Source organism: Pleurodeles waltl, chromosome 4_2, assembly GCF_031143425.1.
Source record: "Pleurodeles waltl isolate 20211129_DDA chromosome 4_2, aPleWal1.hap1.20221129, whole genome shotgun sequence".
NCBI lineage: Eukaryota > Metazoa > Chordata > Amphibia > Caudata > Salamandridae > Pleurodeles > Pleurodeles waltl.
Window position 1 is genome coordinate 470,703,802 of NC_090443.1, and position 13,308 is coordinate 470,717,109.

A 13,308-nucleotide genomic window follows, 5' to 3' on the forward strand; every position below is an offset into this window, starting at 1 on the left:
TGTAAATGTGCACTGTAAATTCGACTTGGCAAGTGTACCCTCTTGCCAGACCTAAACCTTCCCTTTTCTTACATGTAAGGCACCCCTAAGGTAGGCCCTAGGTAGCCCCAAGGGCAGGGTGCAGTGTATGGTTAAGGTAGGACATATAGGGGGTCATTTTAACCCTGCCGGTCGGTGACCGCCAGGGTTAAAGTGGCGTTCGTACCGCCAACAGGCTGGCGGTACGAAAACCCATATATGGACCGCGGCTGTACCGCCGCGGTCGCACTGCCGGGCCCGCGGTATTCCGCCATTTTTGCCACGGCGGTGATAATCCACCAGAGCAGCGCTGCCCTGGGGATTATGACTCCCCTAGGGGGAGGCCGCCCGCCAAAGTACCCCCACCAGAACATCGCTGCGCGGTCAGAAGACCGCCGCGGTGATTCTGGCTTTCCCGCTGGGCTGGCGGGCGACCGCCAGAAGGCCGCCCCCAAGCCAGCTCAGCGGGAAAGCGCCTTCAACGAGGAAGCCGGCTCCGCATGGAGCCAGCGGAGTTGAAGGCGTGCGACGGGTGCAGTAGCACCCGTCGCGATTTTCAGTGTCTGCTTGGCAGACACTGAAAATCTTTGTGGGGCCCTGTTAGGGGGCCCCTGCAGTGCCCATGCCAGTGGCATGGGCACTGCAGGGGCCCCCAGGGGCCCCACGACGCCCGTTACCGCCAGCCTCTTCCTGGCGGTGAAAACCGCCAGGAACAGGCTGGCGGTAAGGGGGTCGGAATCCCCATGGCGGCGCAGCAAGTTGCGCCGCCATGGAGGATTCCCTAGGGCAGCGGGAAACCGGCGGGACACCGCCGGTTTCCCGTTTCTGACCGCGGTCAGAATTGCCCTGGATGCACCGCCAGCCTGTTGGCAGTGCATCCGCGGTCCCCTACCCTGGCGGTCTCGGACCGCCAGGGTAGGAATGAGCGCCAGTGTCTAAAATCATGGGATCACAGCCCCAGTACTCCTACTCAAAATGTCTTTGATCTAGGGGGATCTTCAAAAGAACCTTAGAAGTGCACATCACCCCCTTTTAGCCTAAAGGTAAGGGCTGGGCCAATTTAACATCAGTGAGATTAGGACACTAAGGGGGTTATTACAACTTTGGAGGAGGTGTTAATCCGTCCCAAATGTGACGGATATATCACCAGCCGTATTACGAGTTCCATAGGATATAATGGACTCGTAATACGGCTGGTGGTATATCCGTCACTTTACCGTCACTTTTGGGACGGATTAACACCTCCTCCAAAGTTGTAATAACCCCCTAAATGATTACTACTGACAAGAAATACCTTCTTTGACTTTGTTCAAATCAATAATTAATGAATGGGGCAACACCTTATCTCATTGCGACAACATATCTATTAACGCAATGACTTCATATTTTATTTTACACTCCTAAAAGATTTTTTTTAAAACAACATGTCATTCGCTCCAGAGAGACTTTAACACATATGCTGTGTAAAAGCGAGGGTCGGAATGACATGGTTGTTTGTTTCAATCTAAATTCAATTCCATAGAACTGCCAAAATACATGAGTTGAAACTGAAAAGATATGTTGCGATTTTGAAAACGGACGTAGCCTTCCAGATAACTGCTGAAATACTGATTAGTTACTGTTTTCTTCTGGATTAAACCCAAGTTTATGGGGAAATTTGTGAAACAAAATTATTTCAAAGTGGAAATCACTTTGGATTAGAGTTGGAGTGTTTATCAAGTTCATGATCTTGAGGAGAACCCTGACTTGATAGGTTTGAAACGCGTTGACAGTTTTTACCAGGGATTTGGTTAGAAATTTGGCAGGGATAAGGGGAATCTTTAGGAGTTGTTAAGTTGTTTAAATTAGTCTGGTCCCTCTCCCAATTTAGGCCCGTTAAAGTCAAAATGATAATTGCCGTCTGTTAGACTTTTCATCCTTGGCGTGGTCTCCCTTAACTTTTTGTCTCTGTTCCCCAGGTTATTGATGTGTGCTGGACTCTGATTGTGCTGTTTTTATTATTCTGGGCACTTTACCACTGCTAACCAGTGCTGAAGTGCAAGTGCTCCTGTTTAAAATCTGTATGTAATTGGTTCTCCATGATTGGCATATTCGTTTTACTGTTAAGTCCCTAGTAAAGTGCACTAGAGGTGCCCAGGGCCTGTAAATCAAATGTTACTAGTGGGCCTGCAGCACTGGTTGTGCCACCCACTCAAGTAACCCTTTAATCATGTCTCAGACCTGCCACTGCAGGGCTGTGTGTGTAAATGTGCACTGTAAATTCGACTTGGCAAGTGTACCCTCTTGCCAGACCTAAACCTTCCCTTTTCTTACATGTAAGGCACCCCTAAGGTAGGCCCTAGGTAGCCCCAAGGGCAGGGTGCAGTGTATGGTTAAGGTAGGACATATAGGGGGTCATTTTAACCCTGCCGGTCGGGGACCGCCAGGGTTAAAGTGGCGTTCGTACCGCCAACAGGCTGGCGGTACGAAAACCCATATTTGGACCGCGGCGGTACCGCTGCGGTCGCACTGCCGGGGCCGCGGTATTCCGCCATTTTTGCCCCGGCGGTGATAATCCACCAGAGCAGCGCTGCCCTGGGGATTATGACTCCCCTACCGCCAGCCTGTTTCTGGTGGTTTGCACCGCCAGGAAGAGGCTGGCGGTAAGGGGACTCAGGGGGCCCCTGGGGTCCCCTGCACTGCCCATGCACTTGACATGGGCAGTGCAGGGACCCCCAGGCAGAGCCCCGTCGCGCATTTCACTGCCCGAATTTCGGGCAGTGAAATGCGCGGCGGGTGCTACTGCACCCGCTGCACATCACAATTTCCGCCGGCTCAATTACGAGCCAGCGGCAATGTTGATGTGACTTTTCCGCTGGGCCAGCGGAAAAGTCCAAATAGGGAGCTGACACCCATAGTAATGTGTTTTATATGTCCTGACAGTGAAATATTGCTAAATTCGTTTTTCACTGTTGCAAGGCCTGTCCCTCTCATAGGTTAACATGGGGGCTACTTTTAAATCTGATTAAAGTGTAGATTCCCTTTGGGAGCGGATGGACATGTGGAGTTTGGGGTCTCTGAGCTCACAATTTAAAAATACATCTTTTAGTAAAGTTGATTTTAAGATTGTGCGTTTGAAAATGCCACTTTTAGAAAGTGAGCATTTTCTTGCTTATACCATTTCTGTGACTCTGCCTGTTTGTGGATTCTCTGTCTGGGTCAGTTTGACAGTTGGGCTGGTTGCACCTCACACTAGACAGTGACACAAAAGGAGCTGGGGTGTAGTCTGCATTTCCTGATGAGCCATCTGTGCTAGGAGGGAGGTGAGGAGTGGTCACTTACACCTGAAAGGGCTGTGCCTCTCCTCACACAATGCAGTCACTGACCCCCTGGTGGGTGTCTGGGGCCTGGCCTGGGCAAGGCAGGATTTCACATTTCAAAGAGACTTTACTTTGAAGTAGGCCTACTTCAAAGGAGAAATTGGGTATAAGAAGGGCACCCAAAACCACAGACTTTAGAAACACTTCTGGAACCAATAGGAACCTCTGCCTGGAGAAGAGGTGAATAGCTGAGGAAGAAGTGCTGCCCTGCCTGTGACTGTGCTATGTGGAGCTTTCCCGCAGTGCTGCTTCTGCCAGAGTAAGAGGGCAAAGACTGGACTTTGTGTGCCTTCCATCTTGTGAAGAAATCTCCAAGGGCTTGATTTAGAGTGTGCCTCCTGTTGTTTGAAGTCTCAGGGACAGCAAAGACTTCTCTCTGCCAGCACCTGGAGCCTCCGGAGAGACTCCTGCTCTGACAAGTGGTGCCCTATCCAGTTCCTGGGCCCCTGGAAGGAAAGCTGGTGGAAATCCATTGAAACCGACTTTGGATGACTTCGGACCGGCGCCGCTGCTGAATCCGGTGACGCCGCCTGAACCCTACGCCGTGACCTTCGCTGGAACACGACGATCTTCGAGGCACGACGCCGCTGCAGCCCCGCTGAAGTCCGCGACTCCGTGGAAGTCACTGCAGCACGTCGTGACCGACGCTGCTCAAAGTACGTAGATTCAACGTTTCGCACAGACGCCGCGATCCCTGATTTCGCGCATCGACTTGTTTTCACTTTTCACCAAAGGTACTGTACTTGGGGGTCTACGCGACTCCGTGTCCGGCGCCGCTGGTGTCGGCTTGTTGGGAACGACTCCGTCACGACGCTGTGTTAACACCTCATCGAAGCATTTTTGTTTCTAAGCGCTATTTTTGAGTTTAATCTTTAAAAAGTCATAACTTGACTTGTGTATGTTGGATTTTTGTCGTTTTGGTCTTGTTTTGTTTAGATACATATTTCCTATTTTTCTAAACTGGTGTTGTGTCATTGTGTAGTGTTTTCATTAAGTTACTGTGTGTGTTGGTACAAATACTTTACACCTAGCACTCTGAAGTTAAGCCTACTGCTCTGCCAAGCTACCAAGGGGGTAAGCAGGGGTTAGCTGAGGGTGATTCTCTTTTACCCTGACTAGAGTGAGGGTCCTTGCTTGAACAGGGGGTAACCTGGCTGTCAACCAAAGACCCCATTTCTAACACTGTCCATTCCCTGATTATAGTATAAGAGATAGGAGTATTAGTTTGAAAAAAAAAGAAAAAAAACTTTTTTCTCCTACTTTCAGTGATTGAATTGGCATTGAATGGGGTTACATTGTAATGTTGCTAATTGTTTAACAGTCTGTATGTCACATCAGTGTTTAATGTTTATCTAACAATATTGTGTTTGGGTACAATCAGGACAATGCCAACAAAAAGAGGGACAGAAAAAGCAGGAGGAGTAAGCCAAAAAGTTTGGGGATAACGCTGCAGAAAGGGCCAGGTCCGACATCGATGATGCTGGGCTCCCAATGATGACACCCCAAACTGCAGAGAACATTGTTTGAATCTTACTCCCCCTCAGCATACTGGACCCCTAACATGGGACTTGTCATTAATGCGCAGGCCGGCACGGCTACTGGAGGCTGAATTGGACTTTTGTCTTTGTCTCTCCCCACTATTGCCACTTTAGGGATCCTGGAATGGTGATATTATATGTTGCTCTCTTATTGAACTGTATGGTTTGGGTGGCCAGCCGTTGCTGGCTGGTCACTCTTGGAAAGATGAGACTTTTTTTTTTATTGTTGTCCTATGCTGTCTCTGGAGTGAAATACTATGTGGGAGTTGGCGAGTTTGGGGACCTAATTGGGGAAATGTCATTTGGTTGGTTGCTGTGATACAGGCTATATGGTCAACACAACTACAAACTAATGACATGGAATACAGGTGGTGTTGGTTCAGTGACCAAAGCACACAAAGGCCCTCATTACGACTCTGGTGGTGAGTGATAAAGAGGCGGTAATACTGCCAACAGGCTGGCAGTAATTACCGCCAAATTATGACCATGGCGATGAGAACTCCCATAGACAGCCAATGTACCACACCAACTGCCAGGGTGGAAAAATGACTCACCACGGCGGTAGCCGGCAACAGGCAGACAGAGGACAAAGTACCGCCCACCATATTAAGACACTGCAAACCGCCACCTTTTCCGGGGCAGTACCAACGCCATCAAAAGCCTGGTGGAAACGCATCACAGAAGAGAAAGGACTCACCATCGGAGACACAGGGAAGAACAACGCCACCATAGAACCCTAACTGCAAGTTTTCCTGATGATCTTCTACGTTATGCTCCATCTGGAACACCAAAGCTGACGAAGACAACAACTGCGAGTACAGCCGCCTAGCACACAAGGGAGGGAGGGAGGAAAACGAGAGTGACACACACGTGCACAACACACACCCAACACACACACACCATAAACACGTCAAGCTGCACATGAAAAACAGTTTGCCCCCGAGACACGGCAGAATAATGCACGGACAACAGGAATGGACGAAAGTGATTGTATTCAAATTAACATCTTAAATATTTATCGATAATGTGATAAATCATGTATAAGAATTTTGGAGATTCCACTGTACCAACTTTTGATCATCCTACAAATGTGTGATTTACATCCCAGTACACTTGGTGGCAGACACACGCAACAGCTGCCACAAAGGGTCACTATGGGGGTCATTATGAACCCCGGCGGTTCAGACCACCATGCCGGCGGCGGCGGCAAAGACCGCCACCGGCACAGCGGTCTGAACCGCCATATAATGCACACAGGGAGGGCTGCCTATGGCGGCCCTCCTCCACCGCCAGGCTACCGCCGACAGGCAGCCTGATGGTGGAGAAAATCATTGTCCGCAGTGCTGCCCTTCGGATAATGAACCCTTTTTCCACCAGCCCTTCCCTGGTGGGATCCACCACCAGGAAAAGGCTGGTGGAAGGGGTGCTCTGGAGCCCCCCGGGGGCCCCTGTACTGCCCATGCACTTGGCATGGGCAGTGCAGGGGGCCCTGTGCAGTGCCCCATCACGCAGGTCACTGCCTGATTTACGGGCAATGTCAATGCCGCTGTCAATGTTACAGCCCAGCAGGGAAAATATTATACGGCCAGCAGGGGGGCCTATGTGTTGCACTGCATGCGTAGTGCCACATGGTAAGAGAGAGGCCAGAGTTTGGCTTTGTAGGGCTACCATGGTGTTTCTACTTATGACACCACTCCAAGCAAGGATGTGGAAGGATCCACCAATAATAGGACACTGGCACAATTATGGACAACACAACACATATTTGCACTGCAGAACCATCTGTTAAGATGGAATATTGCAATCCATAGGTCCCTGAGCCACAACCCAAGATTGTCATGTCTGTCAACACAGACCTATGAAACCATTTCACAAAACAGGAACATACACTATACCAGAAACAAGTCTGTGTCACCACCCCACCTAAGACTAACAACTGCCATTGTATATACTAAACCTCTATCAAGATTTACAAACACATCTTCTCTCATTCCTGTGCGGTCGACCAAGGTTACAGCATACAGTCATGGGTCAGGGCTCCATTTGGCAATCCCACAACAGTGGAAGAGCGGGCATATAATGAAGGGCATAGAAAAACACATAACGTGGTGGAGAGGACATTTGGGCTTCTGAAGTCAAGGTTCAGGTGCCTGGCCTTGACAGGAGGAAGCCTGTTGTATGCTCCACCACTGGTATGTAAGAGATCATACTGGTATGGGCAATCCTGCATAATATATATATATATATATATATATATATATATATATATATATATATATATATATATATATATATATACGTATATATATATATATATATATATATAAATATACGGACCAATATTCCCTGGGATGAACAGGTAGATGTCCCCAGCGAGGAGGAAGATGACAATGGTGCAGCACATTTGGATGGGAAACTACAAAACACTGCAGCAGGAGTTCGCAGGAGACTACAAATTGTATAAAACCTTTACACATAGTCACTGTACAATTATTATCACTATGTAACAATCACCAATAAAACACTTTGGACCTGAATCTCCATGGTCTGTTAATTCTCCAATACATATACCATTGGAATGTAACTCAAACCTCAGAAAGCAGGAAAGAAACACAACAGTTACAAGTTTGATTGCAACATAGTTTGTGATGTAAGAGGGTCTAGTGCCTCCATGTCACACATCAGTGTCACGTAACTCAAGGGCATGTGACTCTTGAAGGCCTAGATCCATGCACCACAACATATAACGTGCCGTCAAGTGGACAATGTGCTAATTCCTAGCCCTTTCCCCACATCATCACCACTCTTTGCAGGATTTATGCAAGGGGGGCATACATAAGGTAGGGCCTGGTATCTAATGGTGTTTAAGTAGTGTAGGAACAGAACAGTGCCACATCTCAGGAGGATTGCTGTTTCACCAGCACGTGCAAGTGTGACAAGGGGGTGACATCATTGGTACCTATTGACCTTCAGTAACTGTACAGGGTTTGTAATCAATGTTAGAGGCAGAGTCTGCACTGGTCATCCATCGGCTACTGTCCTGCCACTGCCATTGGACACAACCCTGAAACATGGTGCGCTGTACCTTACTTATGGCACACACACGTTGGCTGTGGAGTGCGCTATAGGTTGCCAGAGAAATGAAGCAGCAATGTTGCTTAATCACTATCCAAACATATGACTCATTGTCAGGATCTAAGAATGAAATGGGACAATGCACCACCACTTTATTGTCTGGGTGGAACTTAGTCAGAGTGTGTTCCACTCTCTATGTACATTATATACACATTTGTCACACAGATCTGCTGTCTTGACACATGCCTACACCAAATCCAGATATACATGTGAAGACTGATGTACGAGTGTATGGCCTAGGTAGCCAAGGGTTTGAAAGTACCAACATTGGTTGACATGTGTCAGTATGGTAACCTAGTATGCTCCGTATAACACCATCACACAGCACAATCGCAATACACATCACTCATTGTCACTCACATTACAGAGCAAGAGCAAGGTACCAACAGTGACAAATTTCCCTAATGTGTTTTGGTCTCCAACATGCCAATCAGGTGTGGGATGTGCAAGTATTTTCAGCAATGTCCGAACATGTCAGAGACTCATTCAAAAAATGAATGGTAGTAGATGGATATGTGGCATTTGGCTAATGAAACAAGCAGCACTGAGATGATTTCCCACATCAATATCATACATTCATGGCAAAAGTGACAGGTTGTGGAATGCAGGAATAAATGCAAACCCATGTTCAACAGAGGATGTGGATGGACAGCTGAGAGATACCCACAGATACTTAGAAATACAATATGGGAGTTCACTTGGAGATGACGCAAGTGCTTTGGCAGGTGTAATGTTGTGTGTGTGTGTGGCACTCATTAAATTTTGCAAAGCCCGGCAATGGGATGGTAACTATCATGTAGCCAGTAGTAGAAGATGTATACATCTACAATTTACACAAGTCACACGTTGCATCCTGTCCTTGATGACCAGACAATGTTGCTGTAGAAGATGTGTACAAAGTGTAAGCAGCCTAAAGAATGGCAGCAATGTAGGACACAAAATGTTCCTAACAAGTAATGCGGTAAAAGGTGGAGAAGGAACACACATAGACCAATACTGACTTTGCAACACATCAATGTTTACATGTGATCACCCAACATATGTCTAAAAAGGGTGGCTAGGTCAGTACATAACCAAGTCATGTTTGCCACTACTGTAAACTGGTAGTTGCCCACCCCATGCCAACATGACAGGAGGCAGTGACAGATAAAACCATCTGTCCCCTGGAACATTCCCAAAATAGAAGTCACAACAGAGATACAACTCCTAACAAAGCTGCCCATGGAAATTACTAAGGACATCAAATGATGAGGCATGTCCTACACTTGCAAGTTGCCAGTTCTCAGTACATGATAGAGGAAGGCTGACATCAAGTACCCCAGAGGAAAATGTATATCCCAGTCCGTTTAATCACAATTGTGCATGTGCCTGTCTACAAGGGACAGTGCATTGCTCTGATGATTAGCAATCATGAAGAGGCTTGATCACAGCCCAAAACACCCTAACACCACTACTCTGGCTACATCGAATTTTGACGTTGTCAGGGGCCTGATGCATGTGCACAGTGTACTGAGAAATCTAGAGCTCTGTAAATCTGTGCCTTCACATGCAGCCATGGATCTGTGTCGGCATCAAAACTATCACAGTAGTGATGAAGACTAGGCTGCCATCCTTTCCAGACTGCAGCACTGCTACACAATGGTATGCTATTGTATGAGACAGTCATAACAAACATGATGTGGATGATTGTGAGTGCCTAGTTGGTAGCATGCACACACATATGCGAGATATCTCAGCACACATGTACCACTTAAATGGTGCAGGTCTGGTAATGTGTATTGGAGTCTGAACAAAAGGCAACTTTCCACAAATGTAAGTGCATATGTATCACAAGATATTTGACAGACATAAATGACCTTCGTATGTGTCCCGACATACGAAACCATAGAGGGCACTGATATGACTACACAGGCATTTGTCAAAGTCCAACATGTGTCAATGTAGGGAGATGGATATGTGAGACACGTGTGTAAACTATCTCCTGCAACTAAGGTACATGGCGAACTATATGTCACATATGTAGCAGAGCATCATGAAGGCAAAACCAACAACACAGCACAGAGTGGACACACATGCACATGCAAATTGCCAGGGGTAACGTGATTTCAACACAGCCGTAGTTCACTGCATCCTCTGAATACAAATTGTCATGGCTGTCACATGCCTTACCATGTATTGGGCATAGCCCATCATAGCTATTGTGTTGTTGGTATGTGTACATTTGTATATCAGACATAAACATGTGGTACACACACAAATATGTGTTAGAACACATATGTACACTCATAGTACACATGTGCTATCATGTATGTGGACACAGTGCAGCTACACATGCACATATGTACAAGGTATCAATCATCGTATGCATCACACACATAAACATGTAGGTTGAACATACCAATGTCACCGTCAAGATATGAATGGATAGTCACACACATGTAGCCATACCATACTGACAACATTATTGCATAGCCCCTGTGAATCTGGGTGCTCTCTCAGCCTACATAGTAAATTTTCATGCATTCCTGTCATGCGTCAAAATGTTTTGACGCAAATGGCTCAATTCCATACTCAATGCCAGGAAAATTACACCTGACCCCTGAGCAGCAATCGCAAGTCCACAGGCCTTTTCACCCACAATGGGACAAAATGAACACATGATCGTCATGTGGCAAACATTTAGAAACAAATGCCTAAACTTCATGCTTTCCTATGCAGCAAAAAGACGCCTGGCCCCTAAGTGTCTATCGCAAGTCCACAGGCCTTGTAACGCACAATGGGATAAGATCAATGCATGACTGCCATGCATAAAAAAAAAAAACTAAGCATAACTGAAAATGTGATGCACTGGCCCAGGAAGTGATGAAACAGGACATCCTGCCTGCATGCATGTTACAGTGAGTTCACTTTCACTTCATAGTCTTATTGTCTGTGACTGTGTGAGGGTGTGTGGAGCTGGTGTTGTTGGTGGATTGAAGTTTTTAGACTGTTGTTATGCTGTGTTCTGTAGCTGTTGTGTCGGGTTTTGTCTTTTAATCAGTCTTTTGTAGTGTATTTGTACTGTATTTGTCACTGTATTGTGGGGTGTTTGTCTAGGGGAGGGATAGTTTGTTGGGTAGTTAGGGTAGTTAAATTGAGATTTTTCCCTGCAATTTCATTGCAGTATATTTACACTGCATGATATCTGGGAAAGGGAGTATGTCCAAGATGTTGGCAAATAAGCTAGGAGGCTTTATTTGGCTTGTGCAGCATTACCTGCAAATGATGCTTTTATTACATGGCCGCGTTATCCAGGGCAACCCCACAGAGGCCAGGAAGCTGCGGTACCAGACGCAATGACCACCAACTTCAACTAACTGATCTCAAGGGAACAAGATCTACTGGAGCACCTGGGGATTGAGATTAATGGAGCAGTTGGTAAGTATCCCATTTCCATAGCAACACCATTGTTTGCATGTGCATGACAGGTGCTGATAAGGCTGAGTGCAGCATGTTTAGTCAAAGGATCTGGACATGTAGTATTGTGCCTGCATTAGGAGTCGTAGCACCACCTTAGGGTTGCCATTGTAATAAATATTTATGAAGCAGAGCCAGGGCAGAAGTGCCATATTCCCTGTGTAATCATAACAAGCTGGTGCGATGCATGCATAGCGCCACTCTGTATAGACCAGCACAACATGAGGCCTGCGCCAGACATCATGTATGGGAGTGGGGCCCTACACCTGTTTGGGGGGCTAAAGTACATGCCTCTGGGAAATATGAGAAATTACCTAAAGCCATATTTCCTACACTTTGAACGGCTGCTCAGAGCAGGTGTTATAAGGGGGCATATAATTGTATATGATGGGCCCCTATGTACTTAGCAGAAGTGGTGATAATCTGTTTTGTTGCTACTCCTGCTGAGTACATCATTTGCGTCCATATAAATAAATGCAGTTGGACCCTACCTGCACCATGCTGTGCCGTACTTCTCTTAAGGTGCACACATGGCAGTGCACTAAGGGCCACAAGAACTGTAGTGATGCACTTGGTGCAGCACCAATTTCCTTTAATCTGCCCCTTTGTGTCGTGGGACTATGCCATTTAAGGGAGCTTGACTATGCACTGGGTACAGACTCCTAGCACTTTCCTCTTCCTGTACTTTATGTATCACATACACCCCAAACCTTGTCTATTACCCCACATATGTGCTGATTTTGCACCATAGGCCAGCCGCATCTTTCTGACAGTATGTGGCAGCCCTGCATCTGCACCAGCACTGGGGTGCTACTCAGAAACCTAGCAGTTTGGAACACCAAGAAGATCCCTCTGATGAAGATTCACTCCATATTGACTTGGGGGTTCTGCATCTAACTGCTGCATCGTCGAGCCCTGATGTAATGATGTATGTTGTATTTGTTCTTACACTGACCCTCCCTGTGTGATGGCTGTTTGGAAAGTATGCACAGTACAAAGCCCAGCTGTCACTCTACCCTATAGATTGGAGTCAGGCCTCAAAGCACATGAGTCATAAGCACAGTGAAATACCCAGTTTCTAAAAGTGGTATTTCCAAAACAGTAATGAAAAATTCACCTACACCAATAAGCAGAATTTCTCACTACCATTTCAAATATACCAAACATGTCCATACTACTTCTCACAGATTAGAAATTACCATTTAAGTAACTTTAAGGGAATTCACAATGCTAGCCCATGAGAGGAGTGGGCTCAACAGCAGTGAGAAACCAGCAAAAAGGGCCTGGTCCAACACAACTCCCCTCCAGCTTTAAGCCAGAGTAGACCAATCAATACATTGATGGTCTTCCCTGCTTGGATTGATAGAACATGTGCCCTGGGCCTTCAACTGCAGTGGCGCATTCCAGTTCTACGGGAGTCTGAACCCAGTTGGATCCCGCTGGTAACGATCCCAAGTCAACCTAAGCTAACCCATGGGGATTACTTAACCTGTCGGTGTCCAGAGCCAGGCCCCAGGCCATCCATGGGTCTCTGATCCCTGAAATCTCGTATCTGGTAGAGTGGGGGCCGGCAGTCCCAGATGCACTGCATTCTCTCTTCACTCCACTTCCCACCAGTTCAGGGGTTCTATCCTGCCACTGGTTCCCCAGCCTAGGGTCTACACCCATAGGATGAACAAGGGTCTGGGGTGAGTCTCTTCTGCCCCTACTCCCCTCCCCCTTCTGGGGTTCTGCAACCTCCTTGTTGGAGTGGTATCTCCAGATTCCAGAACTGTCAGGGAGCCTGTGACAGCCGCCCTGCA